At 44.0% G+C, this 19,378-nt stretch overlaps 1 long non-coding RNA gene across 1 annotated transcript; it reads right to left on the bottom strand.

Annotated features, from left to right (window-relative positions):
• Positions 1–213: 213 nt before the first annotated feature.
• LOC144326120 (uncharacterized) lies at positions 214–6,783 on the bottom strand. The gene is made up of 3 exons (XR_013391280.1): positions 6,406–6,783; positions 2,202–2,344; positions 214–367 (listed from the first exon to the last, which is right to left on the bottom strand). It is a non-coding gene; the product is annotated as an uncharacterized LOC144326120 (long non-coding RNA).
• Positions 6,784–19,378: the final 12,595 nt, after the last annotated feature.

Below are 19,378 nucleotides of genomic sequence, written 5' to 3'. Positions count from 1 at the left end.
AATAGTGCAGGAAGTCATCCCCTTTGGAGATCTTAGCGGGGGAAGAGAATACCTGGCCCACCAAGTGGATCCAGTTGCCCACTCTTGCTTTGGAAAAAAAAAAGCTTTGGGCTGCTCATCTGTGCTGGTGGTATGGCGACAACTTTCAAAACTGGGGCAGAAAGGGTCAAATCTTTAATAAGGATTTGCTGTGACTTTCCCGTTTTGTATTACCTCTGCCTTCATTCTTAGAAAATTACATTTCGCCTTTCTTGAATTTCAAAGTGCTGGTTCCCTGACTTTCAGCATAATCAGATCAGAGATGGTTCCATTGTTCGCACAAGTTCATTTTGGGGTTGCTTATTTGATGCTTCAAATCCCATTGATCCTGGTGGAACATGAGCAAGCATTCTGGGATCGAGCTTTGCACCCTGCTTCCTGCTCCCCTCCATCAGTGGAACATGCAAACTATTGTTTATTTTATTTCTGGGTGCCAACGGCAAGCCCCCGACTTTTGCAAACACACAGCAAACACTGTTAGTTAACCTCTTTTCAGCAACGGCTGTGCTCGGCATAAATTATTAATAAAAATTGCCCTGTGCGAATTGCTTAATAAAACATGAGTTCGTTTCCAGCAGGGATTCTCCCCAAGGCAACATGTTTATTTTATTTTTTCTAATCTAAGCAGTTTTGTTCAGAGAAGGGACCCAAGAGAGGAAGCGTTTGGATCCACACCACAATCTGGAAAAGGGTTTGCTACCTGTTTACATGGCAAGATGGCTCAAGTCAAGAATACTGCATCAACATGGGGGAGCCAAAATCCTGCCAAAACATCTGCTACAATTTTAGCTATATCAAAACAGGACATTTCTTAGATAGAACCATCTAAATGGAAAAATTTTTAGATAGCACCATCTAAACGGGACATTTCTGAGATAGAACATTTTTGTTTTTGTTTTCCTTTTATCTGACAGATAGTAGCTTAAGTACAGCTGCATGGAAACATTAGTGTTGTGCAGAGCATTTGTCCTGTACAGTGGTACCTTGGTTCTCAAACGCCTTGGTTCTCAAATGCCTTGGCTCCCAAATGCCGAAAACCCAGAAGTGTTCTGGTTTTTGAATATTTTTTGGAAGCCGAACAACTGATGCGGTTGTTGGCTATGGTTTCTGGGGCACCTGTACCAATCAGAAGCTGTGCCTTGGTTTTCGAACATTTTGGAAGTCAAACAGAATGGATTAAGTTTGGCACTTTTGTTTTTGCTATTTATTTTGCGTTTTTGTTTTTGAAGCTTTTTCGGTTAATTTGTTTTTCTGACTGTGTGGAACCCAGTTCAGCTACTGATTGATTGATTGTGTGACTGCAGAGATGGAGAAAAGCCCCCCCCCCCCAATCCAAACAATGACTATCATCAGTGCACATAAGAAAAAATAATAATTTTTATTTTTATCATCTACAATACTGTCTTATTTATTTTATAATACAGGACATTGATTATTGCTTTCATTTTATGGATCAATGGTCTCGTTGGATAGTAAAATACATGTTAAATTGCTGTTTTAGGGGTTGTTTTTAAAAGTCTAGAACGGATTAATCAGTTTTGCATTACTTCCTATGGGAAAGCGTGCCTTGGTTTTCAAATGGACTTCCAGAAAGGATGAAGTTTGAGAACCAAGGTACCACTATATTATTTCTCTCTACCATCCTCCATCAATTACAGTGGTGCCCCGCAAGACGAATGCCTCGCAAGACGAAAAACCCGCAAGATGAAAGGGTTTTCCGTCGCGGAGGCGCTTCGCAAAACGAAGTTCCCTATGGGCTTGCTTCGCAAGACGTTTTCGGGAGTCTCGCCTCCCCCCCCCCCGCTTTCCCCCCCTTTTTCAAAGCCGCTAAGCTGTTAATAGCCTTTTAACAGCTTAGCCGCTAAGCCCGCTAAGCCACTAATAGCGCTAAATCGCTAATAGCGCTAATCCGCTTAGCCGCCAATGGGGTTGCTTCGCAAGACGAAAAAACCGCTAGAAGAAAAGAATTGCGGAACGGATTCTTTTCGTCTTGTGAGGCACCACTGTAATGAGAAAAGAAATTGGACTCCATAATTATCAAAGGACAGGGAAAACCTTTGGTGAATTACCTGGTGGAGCAGAGGAGAGTGCCCCTGCTTAATTTTGAGATGGATGAAGGGTACCTGTGAGTGCCCTTTCTTTGGTTCTGCAAATCATCTTACCTGTGGTTCACACTCTGCATCCTTCCTAGATGTCCACACTTCAGTCAAAGCCCAGGGGAAGACATCATGAGCTTTTTTCAGATCAGGAACCACGAACAGCCGGGGGGGGGGGCGAGGTACAGAGCACTGGAGAAATGTTCACACTGGAAAGAAAAAAGCACACGCCATCCTTGGCCACCTTGCCATCGGTGCTCAAAGCCCCACACCCATGCAGTCTTTGAATCATAGAACTGTACGACTGGAAGGGACCCCGAGGGTCATCTAGTCCAACCCCCCACAATGAAGGAATCTCAACTATAGCATCCATAAATTCTAAACAGATTTGCAAGTGCTCTGAGAATGAGGCAGGGTGGTGGTGGGGGGAAACAGACTCTTTTGTAGAGGAAACCTCGTAAGAAACAGGAGGCCAGATTTTGGCAAAATAATACTACTAGCACTAGCATCAATGCCAATAGGTCTTCAGAAAGAGATTGGGAAGGGAACAAAAGGTCCATCTAGTCCATGGATAGGCAAACTAATGCGTCTCTGGGTTATTTGTGGGGCATAGGAATTAATTCATCACCGCCATCAGGCTCAGCTCCAGAAACTTGGTCCAGCTGCTCAAGCTGGGTGGTGCAGTCTTACCTGACCGAGTCCTGGTAACTGTAGGACTCTGGGACAGTGCTTGGAGAGAACCATTTTCAATTAACAAAGTCCACATAATTGGTTAAAGGTTTTTTTTGTTTTGTTTTTTACACCACCTGAAAGCAATTCCCATAGTTGCTGGGTGAATGGAACATAAATTAAATTCTTTTGAGGTAGAACGCGAAGGATTTCTACTTCTACCTCGACTACAAAGCGGCCTATGTAGGGATGGTCTTGGCTCTGCTTCAGAAGTTGCAGCTGGAGCAGAATGCAGGGCCAGATTGTTGGTGGGAGCTTCTGGTCGAAAGCATGAGACTCTCTTCTTGAAACAGCTGCGCTAGCCGCCCATCCGCTACCAAGCCAAGTTCAAGGATCTTTTGATAATTTGCAAAGCCCTGGAAAACTTAGGTCCAAGATCACTCAGGAAATGTCTCAATCCTGATAATCCCAGATTGATCACCAGGTTCATCTGCAGTAGCATCCTTGGTCATTCCCTGAATCGGTGAGGTTCATTTGACAGCAATATGAAACTGAGCCTTTATAATAATACAGTAGTACCTTGGTTCTCGAACGGCTTACAGTGGTACCTCTGGTTGCAAACTTAACTTCGTTCCGGAGGTCTGTTCTTAACCTGAGGTGCCACTTTAGCTAATGGGGTCTCCGGCTGCTGCTGTGCCGCCGGTGCGCGATTTCTGTTCTCATCCTGAGGTAAAGTTCTTAACCCGAGGTACTTTCGGGTTAGCGGAGTCTGTAGCCCGAAGTGTTTGTAAACCGAGGTACCACTGTAGTTGTCAAACAAATCGGCTCCTGAATGCCGCAAACCCGGAAGTGTTCCGGTTCACGAACGTTTTTTGGAAGCCAAATGTCCAACACGGCTTCCACTTGATGAGTGCAGGAAGCTCCTGCAGCCAATCAGAAGCTGCCCCTTGATTTTCATTTGATTTCGGGAGTCGAACTGATTCCCGGAACGGATTAAGTTTGAGAACAAAGGTACCACTGTAATAATAATAATTTATTATTTATACCCCGCCCTAGTGGCGTAGTGTGGGTTGTCAGCACCCGGGGCAAGGCAAGTAATTTGCGCCCCCTAACCCGTGGATTTGCGCCCCCTAACCTGTGGATTTGCCCTAACCCCAGATGTTGCGCCCGGTGCGGCCGGCCCCCCCTGCACCCCCCCACGCTACGCCACTGCCCCGCCCATCTGGCTGGGTTTCTCCAGCCACTCTTTCGTGTCATTGGCCTAGTCCTGTGGAACACTTTGCCACTAGAGATCCCAGGCGCCTTCTGTGCCAGCTTTTAAATGCCTGCTGAAAACCTTTCTATTCCTCCAGGCCTATGCAGGCAATAAAGAACACATTATTCCAAAATGGTTAACTGATGCCTGTTTCTTATTTTTTTAATACGTTTTTTATTATATGGTTTTATGTTTTATTGCTGTAAACCACTTTGATATATTTTTTATGACACAGCAGTATACACATATCTTTATAAATAAATAAAATCTCACATGTGCTTTTTTACTAGTTATACTCTGTGGGTCTTTAAGCTTAAAGATCAGAATTGTTGGGGGAAATGAATTAAACAATTCACCTTCAACAGCCTCTGCATTTAGATGTATACTTAGTGTTCTTAAACATCCTCTATGCTTCAGCACAACAGCCTGTAATATTCGGAATGTGGGGTGGGGAGTTTGGATGAAATTGAATTGAGAACTGAAAGTGAACCAGACTGGCCTATCTGGTGAAAAGATGAACTTAAAGAGCAATTGGTTCCCTTTTTTGGACATGTGGAGCTTGAACAAGAATAAATACCTTGGAAAAAATGAACTTTCCAAATTCTGTTCTTGAAGGGCCTCAGGTGCCATCTGCCAGAGAACCAGATTAATTGATGGGCCTTCATTACTCTAGTGAGCAAATGAGGTGATAATGAGGCTTTCAAGTTGTGTGAGCTCCATTTGTGTGTGAGCTCCATGAGAGTTCCACAAGATCATGCATAACTCCAGCAGTAGCAGGCAAGGCACAACCCCGTGGGATTCTACTGCCCAAGGTGGTTGCCTCAGTCCACCACAAAGGCCCTGGGCAAGGGCTTAGAAGTGCTGCAGCCCCAGATCCTAGTGTGCCTAGTGTGGAGTTTCAGATGCTGGAACTGGAAAGCTGCACTGCACAGGCCTGGGGCTTCTGTCAGTGGTGATGTCGGGCTGCGCCTCCCCTCACCTGCTGCCTCTCCTCAGCTCGGGCCTGAGTCTGGCTTTGACACCAGTTGCAGCATGCAGGGGTCTGTCATGCATTGCCACAACAGAGGCTTTGCATCACTAAAAATATTGTTTATCTATTTACAGTGGTACCTCAGGTTACATACGCTTCAGGTTACAGACTTCGCTAACCCAGAAATAGTGCTTCAGGTTAAGAACTTTGCTTCAGGGTGAGAACAGAAATCGCATGGCAGCAGCAGGAGGCCCCATTGGCTAAAGTGGTGCCTCAGGTTAAGAACAGTTTCAGGTTAAGTACGGACCTCCGGAACGAATTAAGTACTTAACCCGAAGTACCTCTGTATAGCCCACCTTTTTCTTCAAGTATATCAAGGTGGAGTACATGGGTCTCCCTAGGCCCATGCAAAGGGGTGGGCAGCTGGATACACTTGCCCCAAGACTCAGACGGCTAAGCTGGCTGGGGAGGGGGGCCAGCAGGGGGCAGATGCTTTTTGGCTCAAGTTTATAACTTTATTCTAACAAGAGTCCTGCCCCAGGCCTCAGGCAAGATCTGCACGGGCCTGGTTCTCTCCCTCTGAATGGAAAATCTCACATCTGTTTAAAAGTGCTAAGCCAGTCTTGGAATGAGCCCAAAATTCATTCATTTATTCATTCATTCTTACATGTACAGTGGTACCTTGGGTTACATACGCTTCAGGTTACATACGCTTCAGGTTACAGACTCCGCTAACCCAGAAATAGTACCTCGGGTTAAGAACTTTGCTTCAGGATGAGAACAGAAATCGTGCTCCGGCGGCATGGCAGCAGCAGGAGGCCCCATTAGCTAAAGTGGTGCTTCAGGTTAAGAACAGTTTCAGGTTAAGAACGGACCTCCAGAACGAATTAAGTACTTAACCCAGGGTACCACTGTATACACCACCTTTCCTCCAACGAGCTCATGGTATCGGTTCTCCCCCTCCTTGTTTTCTTCACAACAAGCCTGTAAAGTAGGCAAGGCTGGGAAGGCTGTAACTGGCCCCCAAGGTCACCCAGTGAGCTTCATAGCCCAGTGGGGATTGGAACCTTGGTCCCCCAGGTCCAATGCTATAACCACTACACCACATGTTGATTTATACGGTGAACGGCTGGGAATTCTGGGACCTGTAGTCCTTCCTCTTGCTTCAAATAATAAACAAACAATTATTATTATTATTATTATTATTATTATTATTATTATTATTATTATTATCTTCCAACTCTCTTGCAAGCCTGAGCTTATTCTCAGTTTTAGCCTGCCTGACCTTCTCTCTGCAACTGTTGGCTTCTCGTGCATACTCTTCCTTTGTGATTTCCCCCTTCTTTCGTTTCTTACCGTGCCTTTCTTCAGCTCACCTGTAAGCTCCTTAGGCAGCCACGCTGGTTGCTTTCAGTTCCTCTTTTCTTTCATGTTGGAATTGTTGCTTGAATGCTGATGGTTCCTTATTTTTAAAGCGAACTTGGCTTGGGTAGCTCTCAGATAGAGAATAGCCCTCTGTAGACACACAGCCACCATAATAAGAGGGCATGGCTATTACCACCATGGTCTACCTAAGAAATTCTCTGAGGTATTTCACAGCCCCCTGCCCGGAGACAGAACGCTAAGCCAGGTGCGTGATATTACTGACCCAGAAGGGAAATTTTCTTAGGTCATAACAACAGAGTTCACAGTTCTACGGCATCGCAGTGAAATTTTTTTGCGAAACCTGCCCTGGACCTCCGCCATTTAGTTGCTCTACAAGTGGAAGAGCAGTATTTGCATTAGGAGTTGTTGGAAACCGAAATTGCTCACTAGGTGGCAGCATTGCTCAACACTGACCTAATCTCCCTCTTAACCTTGTTGCTTTGTAAGGTGTTGAATTTTTCAGGCAAATCACTGCAGCTGGCATCAAATAGGATCCTTCCGTTCGACAGGCTCCCTGCTCTGTCCCCCTCACAATTCTTCCATTAAGCATGTGCAAAGGACACAGATTAGAAAAGTAATGTGTGTTTGTGGGGCAGGGATTAGAAATGTAAGAAGGCATTTTTGTTTCCTTCCCCCTGTCTTCGTTGAATGCAGCAATGCTTCCATTCCACTGTGGTTCGCCGTTCACCAAAACCTACGTTGTCCATCTTGCTGTCCTCTGTGGCTGAATTATGTAATTTATGTAAATAACGTTGTAAATATGTTGTCATTATGGGCTAGATGAGCCTTTGGCCCAATCCAGAAGGATCTTCGTTTATTCTTTATGCCTCCCTTATGATGACAATCCCCATAGCCACCCCCTGAGAGGAATCCATGCCCACTAATGGGAGCTGTGTGACTTCTGTAAATAGAAAGGGGCCCCAGTCAGGATCATGACCACAGCACAGAGATGTGATTGTAACCATTTTTCTTTTACCGCTCTGCTGACAGAAGTTTCCTCTCTCCCCACCACTGTCAAAGCTACCAGTTGACACAGGACAAACGTTTCTTCATATATGCATACTTAAACTATAGATTTTGCTTACCCAAGATGTAATAGTAAGCCACCAATTTGGATGGCTTTAAGAGAGATTAGGCACCTCCATGGAGGATAAAGCTATCAATGGCTATTAGACCATGATGGTTATGTTCTACCTCCACGGACAGACACAACATGCCTCTTAAACTCCATTATTGGGAACTGCAGGAGAGGAGAACACTGTCATGTTTGGTTTCTGTTTGCAAGCTTCCCATGGGCATCTGGTTGGCCACTGTGAGGACAGTGTTCTGGGCTAGATGGGCCAGCAGGGCTCTTATGTTCTAGTTCAGGGGTGTCAAACTCAAACTCATCGGGGGCCGCATCAGCAGTTTGGTCACCCTCAAAGGGCCGGTTGTATCTGTAGGACTATGTAAAGGACATGTAAAGAGGAGGTTTCCTGTGTAGAACGGCCGGCGCCACTAGAGGGCAGACGTTCTCTGGCTTGTAGGCTGCCGTGCATGCGCTGAAGAGGCGGCTTTCTTGGGTCAAAAAAAAAAAGTGAGAATAAAAGATGAAGGCTGGCGGCTGGCGGCGGCTACACGGGCCACATGACGAGGTCTGGCGGGCCGGATTCGGCCCGCGGGCCTTGTGTTTGACACCCGTGTTCTAGTTGGTGCCAAGAAGCATGTGGCATGCCAGGCATTGCTTGACTACAGCTCCCACCATCCAGGACCATTGACCGTGCTGGCTAGGCTCATGGGAGCTGGAGTCCAGCCAAACCTCTAGAGAGCCCCAAGTTCTCCAGGGACTCAAGGAGAAAGGTAGTCCTATAGGTGCAGTGGTTCCCAATTAGCAAAGTATTACAGACCCCTGTTTTTCAAAAGCCAAGCCATGAACCCAGGGGTGTAGGAAGAAGGGTGGGGCAGTTCGCCCCGGGTTCCATCATGGGGGGTGGTGGCGGCAAATTATCAAGGAACAATTACAGTGGTACCTCGGGATACATACGCTTCAGGTTACATACAGACTCCGCTAACCTAGAAATAGTACCTTGGGTTAAGAACTTTGCTTCAGGATGAGAACAGAAATTGGGCGGTGGTGGTGGTGTGGCGGCAGTGGGAGGCCCCATTAGCTAAAGTGGTGCTTCAGGTTAAGAACAGTTTCAGGTTAAGAACGGACCTCCGGAACGAATTAAGTTCTTAACCCGAGGTAGCACTGTACTGCCCAGCTAGGGCGGTTCATAAAAAACTTTTTTAAAAAAATGCCTGCTCCAAAGGTCTTATCTTACTACATTAGGGATTATATAGCTATATACAAAATTTCATGCATATCAGTTAATATCTTGACCCTCCTCCACGAAAATAGCTGTTTGACCTTGGCTGTTTCCCTATGTCGTGAAGGCTGAAATTTCAATTCAGTGGAGCGGGGTCAAGATATTAACTAAATTAATTAATTATTAATTAATTAATTAATTAAAGATAAGACCTTTGGAACAGGCATTTTTTTAAAAAAAAGTTTTTTATGAACCACCCTATTTTCCTACCCTCCGCTAGGCTTCCCAGGTCCTGGAAAGTCAGCCTATGTGAATAAAATGAGGCTAGGCCGAGTAGATTTTGCCTTGCCTTCACCCCGCTCCCTGCCCGCAGCTGATTGGCCAGCTGGGTTGGGGGCGGGGCAAGGGCAAGGCAAGGCCAAATCTACTTGGCCTAGTCTCATTTTATTCACATAGGCCCACATTCTGGGCTGCTGGGGAAGCCTGCCAAGGCCGCTGCCTGACCTGCGCACCCCTCTGGCCCTAATCCCCCTCCGGAAAGCCTCTGCTGCCCCCAAAAGTGGATCGTGTGGGACAATGGCAGCGCTGCTGCCCCGTTTTGCCCGCGTGTGGCGCCGGGAGGAGCAGCTCAGCGCCGCCCTGGGCACTCGGCAGGCCAGCCTCCCCATTGCCCCCAGCCTCCCCTCCATGAAGGTAGGACCACCCAAAAGCAGCTGTGTAATTAAAAGAAGATGAGAAAAAATCACCAAGACAATTCTGTGGGTAATTGACCAATTCCTTTAAACAGGGTCTATTAATGAAGACCACACTTTTGACAACCAGTCTGATGCTTTTGCAGGAAAATATTCCTAGTCAAAAGACTTTTATTTTTTTTATTTTTTTAAGCCCTTTCAGTCTCCCATCTCGAGGCTAAGTACAGTAAACTGTACATTCCCACCAAGGCCAACACTCCCCCCAAGGCCGGATTATCTGTGTCTCCCTTGTATCTATTAAGGACTATTCTCTTGCCTTTCCTTTGATATCTATGCTACTGATTACTTCTACCGTATTAATTTTAGAGAAAGTATTTAATTTAAAAAGGATCAGTACTGTAGAATAACAGTGGTAACAATACATTGAAGACAAGTAAATGTTTTTGGGAGGGTGGTCCCAGAGCCCTAGTGCCACCATCCCAAAGAGGATAAAATGGGAGGACTTTGGTACTCTTTTGTCCTCCCCTCCCGCAATGACTTTCTCTCTCTCTCTTTGAGCTGGCTCCCTGCCTGTTAACGTTACATGTGGGGAAACCCGTGTGGGGTTTCTCTTTGTGTAATGTCTTCAAGCCGTTCCTGCACGTGCCTGACAAATCTGCCCCATTGTCAAAATTTATCTTTTCCCCCACCTCCAGTCTCCGTTGTTGTGTGTCCTGGCTGACGGGGAAAACAGAAGACAGATGGCCATCGGTCAGGGATGGTCTAGTTGAGATTCCTGCATTGCCCCAGGGGTTTGGCTAGATGACCCTCAGGGGTCCCTTCCAACTCTACAATTTTCTGGTGCAGGCTTGTGCAGAGTTTTAGGTACAAGTTGGATGCAAGGGGTGCATAGGATTGCTGCCCATCTTATGCACAATCAGCTCAGGAATAAATCCGACTGATCATGATGAGACTAGATTGCTGCTGTGCAGTCCTCTTTTTTAAATAAATGTTTTCCTTTTCAGATAATACAGAGCATGGTGAAATCACAATAAAGAAAACATCCCCTTCAGTAGTTTCAAGCACTACTATAGGTTCCACATAATATCTGTACTGCGTTGTTTACTGTGACAGCACTTGCACTTTGGAACTCCCCGCCTATTGCAACAAAGCACGTGCCTTTGCTAGACTCTTTTCGGGCACCTGCTAAAAGGATTCTTCTTTAGGCAAGCATACCTAGATGCTTAGGAAGTTGAAGTAATTTTAATCTTAATATTTTAGCTTTTGTATGTTTTAAAGTAGGATTGTTAATTTCTTACTGCTGTGGGTTTTTTTGTTTTGGTAAACCACTTTGCAGGTTTTTTTAAAATAAATTTTATTAAATAAATAAACAATAAATATAAATAAAATAGCACAAGCCAAAACACAAGCCATCCTGTAGATTTAAGTATCTGTCCACAGTCGCCTACTTGTTATCAGAGGCCCAGAATCCGCATTCCTTTGTAAGAAAATACGAAATAAAGTAAAACCATTTTTGCAGGATTTTTTTTTTTTAAAAAATCAATGTGTGTGGGGGGGGGTGGCAAGAAATTTTCTGCACCAAGTACCACCTGACCTTCCTACGCCTCTGCATGAACCCCCTACTTTTGAAAATGTTGATAGCTCTATGATAGTTTTTGTTATGTAAATGGGGCTACGGACACCTTGGGTGGGTTACGTGAAGCCTCTGGGATTCCCAGGCAAACAATTGGGAACCACTGCTATAAGGTTTTAACTGGCTGCAGGGTTTGTAAGGCTTCAGCTGGTTTTAAGTTGGTTTATTACGCTGTTTTGATTAGGCTGTTTATTATAGCTGGTTTTATTATCTTTATGTTTGCATTGTATAAGATACACATGTTATTGTGTGTACTTAGTTTCTTACTGCTCCATATTTTAATAGTACATGGAGGCTGCTTTCAGAGGTAGATACTGTAAAATACAATCTACACATCTTTAGAAATTAGAACGGGGGGGGGGGGAGAGAAAAGGAGGACCTTCCAGCAGCTATGGCCCTTGCAGCCAAATAGTCATAGAAATAAATTGGAAATGAGAGAAATCAGTTGACGTCTTGCAATGGGATAAAGGCATAGGGGGCATAACATCATTGACAGTATGCACATATTATAAATATATATAGAAATATAGAAGAAAGTGCACCAAACAAATTTATTGGAAAAACGAAGTCAATTTGTCTTGGAATTTTACATTCCAACAATGAACAATGTTCAACTGTACATATTATTTTCACTCATGTAAACTGACATTCTGCTTAAAATATCATAGTATCCGGAGATATCTACACTCTTTAAACCATGATTACATTTTGTATATGGATACATCATGATATTTTGATAGTTATATAAATGTTGCCTATATAAATGAAACATTTCTTTTGCAATTTTTTTCTTAATAGAGGGGAGAAAGGAAGAGGAGATTATAATATTAGGTTTGGCCATTGACCATACAGCAATATCAATAATGGCAGCCTCCCTTCCTCTGAACTCTTTCCCTTCATCTCATTCCAAGGGAATCTGTTCAACTACCATTTGTAGATGAAAACATCCTGTAACCGTCAAAAAAAGAAGCAGGATGTCTTTGGAACACCCCCCACCCCAACTGTGATGCCATGGCCAAAGAATATTCTAACTCAGGGTCAACAGAAAGATACTGGAATTAGTGGGGTTTTAATGACTGTGTTCTCATCTGAAAGGCAGGGGGATGAATACTTTCTCCAGCAATTTCCTCTTGTAGTCGTGCATTGAGGAAGCACCCTCCAGTCATAAATTCTGAGCAGTGCAGGACCTTCTGTCTCCCTTATGAAAAGCTAATATAATTGATGAGATCTGGCTGGATTATGCACTTCTGTGACAGGCAATCTGCATTTATTTTCTCACTTGTTATGACATTAGTGGCATTCTCGGGAGTCAGGAGTTCACATCTGTCTCACATTTATTATGGGGTTCACCTTGAGTATTTTGCCATATAAGGGCTTTTATTTTTTGGTCGGGTTTCACAATTGAGGCAGCAGGCTGTAGAATGCATGCCCACCAGAGGGTGGACTGTGTCTTAGGATTTGTTAAACGCACTGCATATTAATTCAAAACATTGATTTTTCAAGCTATGTCTGTGGAAGCCTTGGGTTGTTTTGGAATCCAGTATGGATTGTCCATAAGAAAATTAGTGCTGCTGCAAAAAAATAAAAATCCCGTGTTGTTCCTCCTCACCCAGCCACTTTCTATCAATTAATGACAAAGAAATTGCATATAACATTTACCTAAGGGGAAACAGAATTTCGTTTCTTTTGCTGTTGCCACACTTTCCATACTGTTATAAACACAACTGGAATATAATAAATAACAATAGCAGCTAGTCTGTCATTAATGGGAAAAGGTGTATCACCAGCTTAAGGGCTGGAACCACTACTTAGAACCAGTTTATAGTTCATATTAAAGACTCTAATCTAATAGGTCTCTCCAGATGTTTCCATGCATCTAGGGAGGTTGTCTCAATTCATTAAGTGCATCTCATATGGAAGGTAAATGGATGCTGGGTGTTGTAGAAGTATAAAGGACTCAACGTGCCTCTGGTCTGGCCGGTCAGTTTCTCAGCCAGAGCAACAGACCACACCTGAGCATACCACAAGTCTACTGACAGGCCTGTTGCAGGATGCTATATTATCATTATCATCATCATCATCATCATCATCATCATATTATTATTATTATTATTATTATTATTATTATTATTAGGTTTTATAAACGGGGATCATAGGAATAATAAGTGATACAAATAAAGAAGGCCAAGTCTTCTAATGTCATTTGTATATCACAAATTTGGAGTAATATCTACAACATATGGTTCTTTATTAGTGGTCAATGTACAAATTCTAGGTTCATGGAGTGGTTTAAATAAAAGCAATAACGAAGGGGAGACAGGGTAGAGTTAATAGACAACATTCAACATCACATAAATGCGTAATCAAGAGCCTTTGTGGTTGTACTTAGAACGCCCCTGGTTCCTCCCCCCCCCCCCCCCGCTGTCCCACTTGTTGTTGTTGTTTAGTCATTTAGTCGTGTCCAACTCTTCATGACCCATGGACCAGACCACGCCAGGCACTCCTGTCTTCCACTGCCTCCCGCAGTTTGGTCAAACTCATGCTGGTAGCTTTGAGAACACTGTCTCGTCTTCTGCTGTCCCCTTCTCCTTGTGCCCTCCATCTTTCCCAACATCAGGGTCTTCTCTTCTCATGAGGTGGCCACAAGTATGGGAGCCTCAGCTTCAGGATCTGTCCATCCAGTGAGCACTCAGGGCTGATTTCCTTCAGAATGGATAGGTTTGATCTTCTTGCAGTCAATGGGACTCTCAAGAGTCTCCTCCAGCACCATAATTCAAAAGCATCAATTCTTCGGCGATCAGCCTTCTTTATGGTGTACTTAGAATAAGTATGAGTAATAGTAATTTTTCCTCTTATGTTACCAATGAGACTATACTGATGAGCGTGGGAAGTTCAAAGTGAAGATAGTAATTTAAATTTAAATTTAGATCAACCAGATTGAGCCTAATGCTGTTACAGGGATTGTTCATTTTCTGGTATACTGGCATATATGTGAAATTAAGACACACCAAGGTAAAGCTATCTTTCTTGAACTATGTGTCAGCCATAGCCTATTTGTCAATCTTTCAAGGAGAGCTGTTCTCCCAAACTGTTTTGTACCAATTGTCAATCGTTGTGCCAGAAAGGTCTTTCCAGTGTCTGGTTATGTTGTGTCACGTCTCTTGTAATAAAGGCCTCATTAATTATTTATTATGTAAATCCAGATAGTTATGTCTTTAAGAAATATGGTTTATTTTTTACATATTTATACCAGAAGCTTTCAATGGAGGGAGTACAGAGTTGACAGCATTCAAGATCTCAAGAGGGGCTGTTCCCCACAGCAGTGAAGCATCAGATTCCAAGACACCCCCATGTCTTTGACCCAGCCTGCCTTCAGCCAGCCCACCAAGATTGTTCTGACCTTCAGCCCCCTCATGACGTTCTACCTGTTTCCTGCTTCTCCTTCCCAACAAACCCCTTGCCAAACAACTCATCCCCTTCTTTCCGCTATTCCAAAACTAGCTTTAAAAGGTGACAATTTTCCTGTGTGACACCATGCCCAAATTGCCTTGGCAACTTTCCCCTCAGTTACCTGTAGGCTCTTTTGTCTTGTAGATGGCTTAGTGGCAGGGCCATCATTTCCCTCTGCCCCTCTGTTTGGAAGAAAACCTATCTCGGCCTCTCATTTCTGCTTAAACCCCAGCATCCAAGAATCTGGAGAGGAAATCTGGCACCCAAGGATCTAGTATCCACCCCCCCCCAACCCATAACAGTATATATCTGGCTTCCACCTTCAAAACTACAAACCACAGAATCCTGGAATTGTGACAGTCCTAACTGGGAGTGAGTGGAGAGGAAATGAATGCTTTATTTGATTCGGACCATATCTGTTCAACAAGCAACAGCTGGAGTGGAGCAGAAGTTAAAAATAGCAATTGAGCACTTTCCAGAGAGGGAGGGAGGGAAGTTCATTTCAATCCTTTGATACCAGTCTGCATGTACAGCTATTAGAGTTTTAGGAAATCATTTTCTAGTGTATACCTCAATTTGTTTAAACTTTCATTTGTGCTTTCATCTGGCATTTCTGTGGTTTTCCTCGCTGCTGATACAGTAATATTTACATATATTGTAGCACATGATAGTCATGCATATCTCAGCCATCAAAAGATATTTATAGATGAAATACTTTTCCTAAGTGTTTTACTTTTCACTGTTAATGAAGTTTCATAGGTGTAGCTTTGTCAGTTTATTACAGAAAAAACAACAGAGTATTGTAACGCCGTGAAGACAAAGTAAGTGAAATCTTTTGGCCGCCCACCTAGCAATCATAGAACCATAGAATTGTATGATTGGAAGTGACCATCTAGTTCAACCTCTTGCAATGCAGGAATCTCAACTAAAATATATATGACAGATGACCATGCAATCTCTGCTTAAAAACTTCCAAGGAAGGATAGTGCACCACCTTTCAGGGGAGTCCATTTCAATGTCACACAGCTCTGACCATCAGAAAGTTCTTCCTGATGTTTAGCCTGAGTCTCCTTTCTTGTAATTTGAAGCCATTGGTTTGGGTCCTACTCTCCAGAACAAGAGAAAGCAAGCTTGCTCCACCTTCCATGTGACAGCCCTTGAGATATGTGAAGATGGCTATCATATCTTCTCTCCTCTTATCCAAGCTAAACATACCCAACTACTCCTAAGGCTTGGTTTCCAGACCCTTGATAATCTTGGTTGCCTTCCTCTGCACACGTTCCAGCTTGTCAATATTCTTCTTAAATTACGGTATCCACAACTAGGCACAGTATTCCCGGTGTGGTCTGACCAAGGCAGAATAGAGTGGTACTATTGCTTTCCTTGATCAGGGCGCTATACTTCTGTTGATGCAGCACAGAGTAGCATTGCCTTTTTTGCTGCTGCATCACACTGTTGGCTCATGTTAAGCTTGTGGTCTACTACTGGCAAGCCAGGTGTCACCCATCTTACCTTTGTGCTGCTGGTTCTTCCTGACTAAGTGCAGAACCTGACATTTGTATGTAAAGTGTATAAAAACTTAATTATAACCCTAGGAAGCTGCAGAAACTGGTGAGGCAGATTTAAACAATTGAAAAGTGAGTTCAGGTGACATCACATAATTGTTGGACCGACAAGGGTTTGATAGAAATGGGCTCCTGGGATGTATGGAAGAATCTGGGAGACCAAATTTGACCCACAGGCTGAAACTTTACTCACAGTTGGTGCAGGGAATGATGAGCCAATAGAAGGCGGCTTCCTAATTCAGTTGCTTCAAAAAAGAGGTGCTGGTTGCTCGTGATATCTCCCCATTGAAATCAAGGGTTCCCCATCAATTGTCAAATTCACAGCAAAACATACAGTGAAGGCTGATTTTCATAATAGGCTCGTTGTGCTTTATTATTCTTAAAATAACCTATTTCATTTTCATGGTGTAGTGAAGAGCCTGCTGAGCCCACCCCCTACTCAGAATAAATGCAGATGAAATGTTAATGAAGAGAATCTAATGGTGTAGGGGGCTCTTTTGTTCCAACCCTATTCATGTCAAGAACCTTCATTCATTTTAGAAAATTGGCTAAGCATTGTGGGGTGGAGGGTCACGGAAGGCAAAGGAAGAGCTGCCTGTGTTTGAAATTTTCTCTCCAACTCTGGTTCCCATCTTGCCTCCACGCTCTTATTGTTATCATCACTATGCAAATGCAAGAGAATGCTTTATTGGCAAGTTCCACCCGGGGATTGCATTTTCAAAAGAGTCACTGATTTTTAAGGTCATCTTTCACAACAAAGCATTAGAACACTGTACACTCTGCCCTCTGTTTTTTCTAGGCGGACCAGATGATATATGGCGTTTGGGTGCCAATATATGCCAACAACTGATGTGTTGCAGGACTGTCTCCATTATGCATTAATGGGAAGGGGATAATTGCTGCCCAGAGAGCTGAGTAAGCTGCCTTTCGGGTACGGTGACCACAAAGGGGATGGGGAGAGAGAAAGGAAAGAAGATGGACAAAAGGCTGCTTTTGACCATGAAATATTAGCCAACAGAATCAGAGTTTTCCATGGACTGATGTTTATGTTTCCAACAACTAATGATGAGATGCAAAACGGACCTCATGTTGAATCTTTGGTGATGGCCCTCATTCAAAGGTAGCCAAAAAAAAAAAAAGTATTGAAATAGGTGCATAGGAACATAGGAAACTGCCTTGCACTGAATCAGACCATTGGCCCATTTAATTCAGTACTGTCTACACTGGCAGGGGTCCCGCCTGCCAACCCTACCTGGAGATGCTGAGGATTGAACTTGGAACCTTCTGCATACAAAGCAGATACTCTACCAGTGAGCAAAGACCCTTCTCCAATGATTGCTGAAAAGAAAGCAAGAAGAAAGAGCAACATTCAACCACTGTATCTCCAGAGCAATGGAATTGAACTGGTCTCTTAATCCATATGTGGGCCAAATTAATGCTGGAGGGTTGCTGTAATCCAAAAATGGAATAATGGAGCAAGCTGTCATATACTGAGTCAGAGCATTGTCTGTTTTGCTCTGTATTGTCAACAATGACAGGCAGTGCTTCTCCAGGATTTCAGGCAGGAAACCTTCCCAACCATGAAGCTCATTGGGTTTACTTGGGTCAGTATGTCAGTGGCGGAGTACATGAGCTGCTGTGCAGAAAGTCCTGAGTTCAGTCACCAGCATTTCCAGTTAAAAGGATCCCATGTGAAGCCCTCTCTCTGCCTGACAGCCTGGAGAGGTGCTGCTAGTCAGATTAGGCAATCCTGGGCTAGGTGGTGTAAGGAAGCCAGATATGCTAATCCTTACAAGCTTGCTGATCCCTCCCTCTTGGATCTGGATGGGTCAACATGCATAAAGAATACTGCTACATTCTGCCATTTTCTGTGCCCAGATTAATTTTAGCCTATCAGGAACTGATACTGTGGACAAGTTTAGAATGGCTGCTGATATTTTAAGGGGCAAATCCAGAGTTCTCACACCTTAGATTGAGGGGAGAGATAACTGTTTAAGTGCTTACTACATGCTTTGTATGATGATGATGATGATAATGATAATAATAATAATAATAATAATAATAATAATAATAATAATAATACAGTGGTACCTCAGGTTGCATACGCTTCAGGTTACAGACTCCGCTAACCCAGAAATAGTGCTTCAGGTTAAGAACTTTGCTTCAGGATGAGAACAGAAATCGTGCTCCTGCGGCGCAGCCGCAGCAGGAGGCCCCATTAGCTAAAGTGGTGCTTCAGGTTAAGAACAGTTTCAGGTTAAGTACGGCCCTCCGGAACAAATTAAGTACTTAACCTGAGGTACCACTGTAATCCCGGGTTCCATATCCCTGACATCTGCAGGTAGAGTGAGCAGGTAGGAAGTAGGAATGGCCAGACCTTGGAGAGCTAGTGACAGAATAGACCAGGGTACAGGACTTGGCTGGTGGACTGGATCCTGACCTCCTACTCCCTTTGGTAGGCCTGTCCTCCATGAAGTTGACTAATCTTCTTTTAAAGTCATCCAATTTGATGGCCACCACTGCCTCTTGGGGGAGCAAGTTCCATAGTTTGGCTGTGTGCTGTGTGAAGTACGTTCTTTCATCTGTCCTAAATCTTTGCATCACCGGCTTCTGTTTAAGCTAATGATGAAAACGAATAGCTGCATTTGCAACAAGCCCTGGCGAGCACAGCAAGCCAACTTGAGCAGGTATTGGCTGCACTGTGGGGTTCCCCATCAGCTGTTCACTGTTTACAGGAATCCCACTGGGATCAACTGCACTACAGAGTTTACAATGTACAAACCAACTCTACCTGCCACACACCTGCTGCCACATGAGTGATGGGGGGAAAGGAGGGTGTGGCTTAGGGAGCCAAACTACAACCTATGCTGGGTCTGATTACGCGAGGCATAGGCAAACTCGGCCCTCCAGATGTTTTGGGACTACAACTCTCATCATCCCTAGCAAACAGGACCAGTGGTCAGGGATGATGGGAGTTGTAGTCCCAAAACATCTGGAGGGCCGAGTTTGCCTATACCTGGATTACGCCCATGGGCTCAAGGTTTCCTCACCCCCTGGAGTAGACATTACTCTGCCAGTCAGAGCAAGCTACACCGGGAAATACTTGGAGCTAGGAATAAGCAATTTCCTGTGTTGCAGTCCCTCAGCGTATACTACCTTACAACCTTGTGGTGAGGATGAAATGTACGCTACCTTGAGTTCCTTGGAGGAAAGACAAAAAGAGTCTCTCTCTGTGTGTAACACATACGTGTGTGAATCTTCATTGACTGATGGTTTTCTCAGTTTTAAAAACAACA

This window comes from Podarcis muralis, chromosome Z, assembly GCF_964188315.1.
Source record: "Podarcis muralis chromosome Z, rPodMur119.hap1.1, whole genome shotgun sequence".
NCBI classification, from domain to species: domain Eukaryota; kingdom Metazoa; phylum Chordata; class Lepidosauria; order Squamata; family Lacertidae; genus Podarcis; species Podarcis muralis.
The sequence above is the reverse complement of the archived record's forward strand: the minus strand, read 5'-3'. Positions and strand labels throughout refer to the sequence as shown.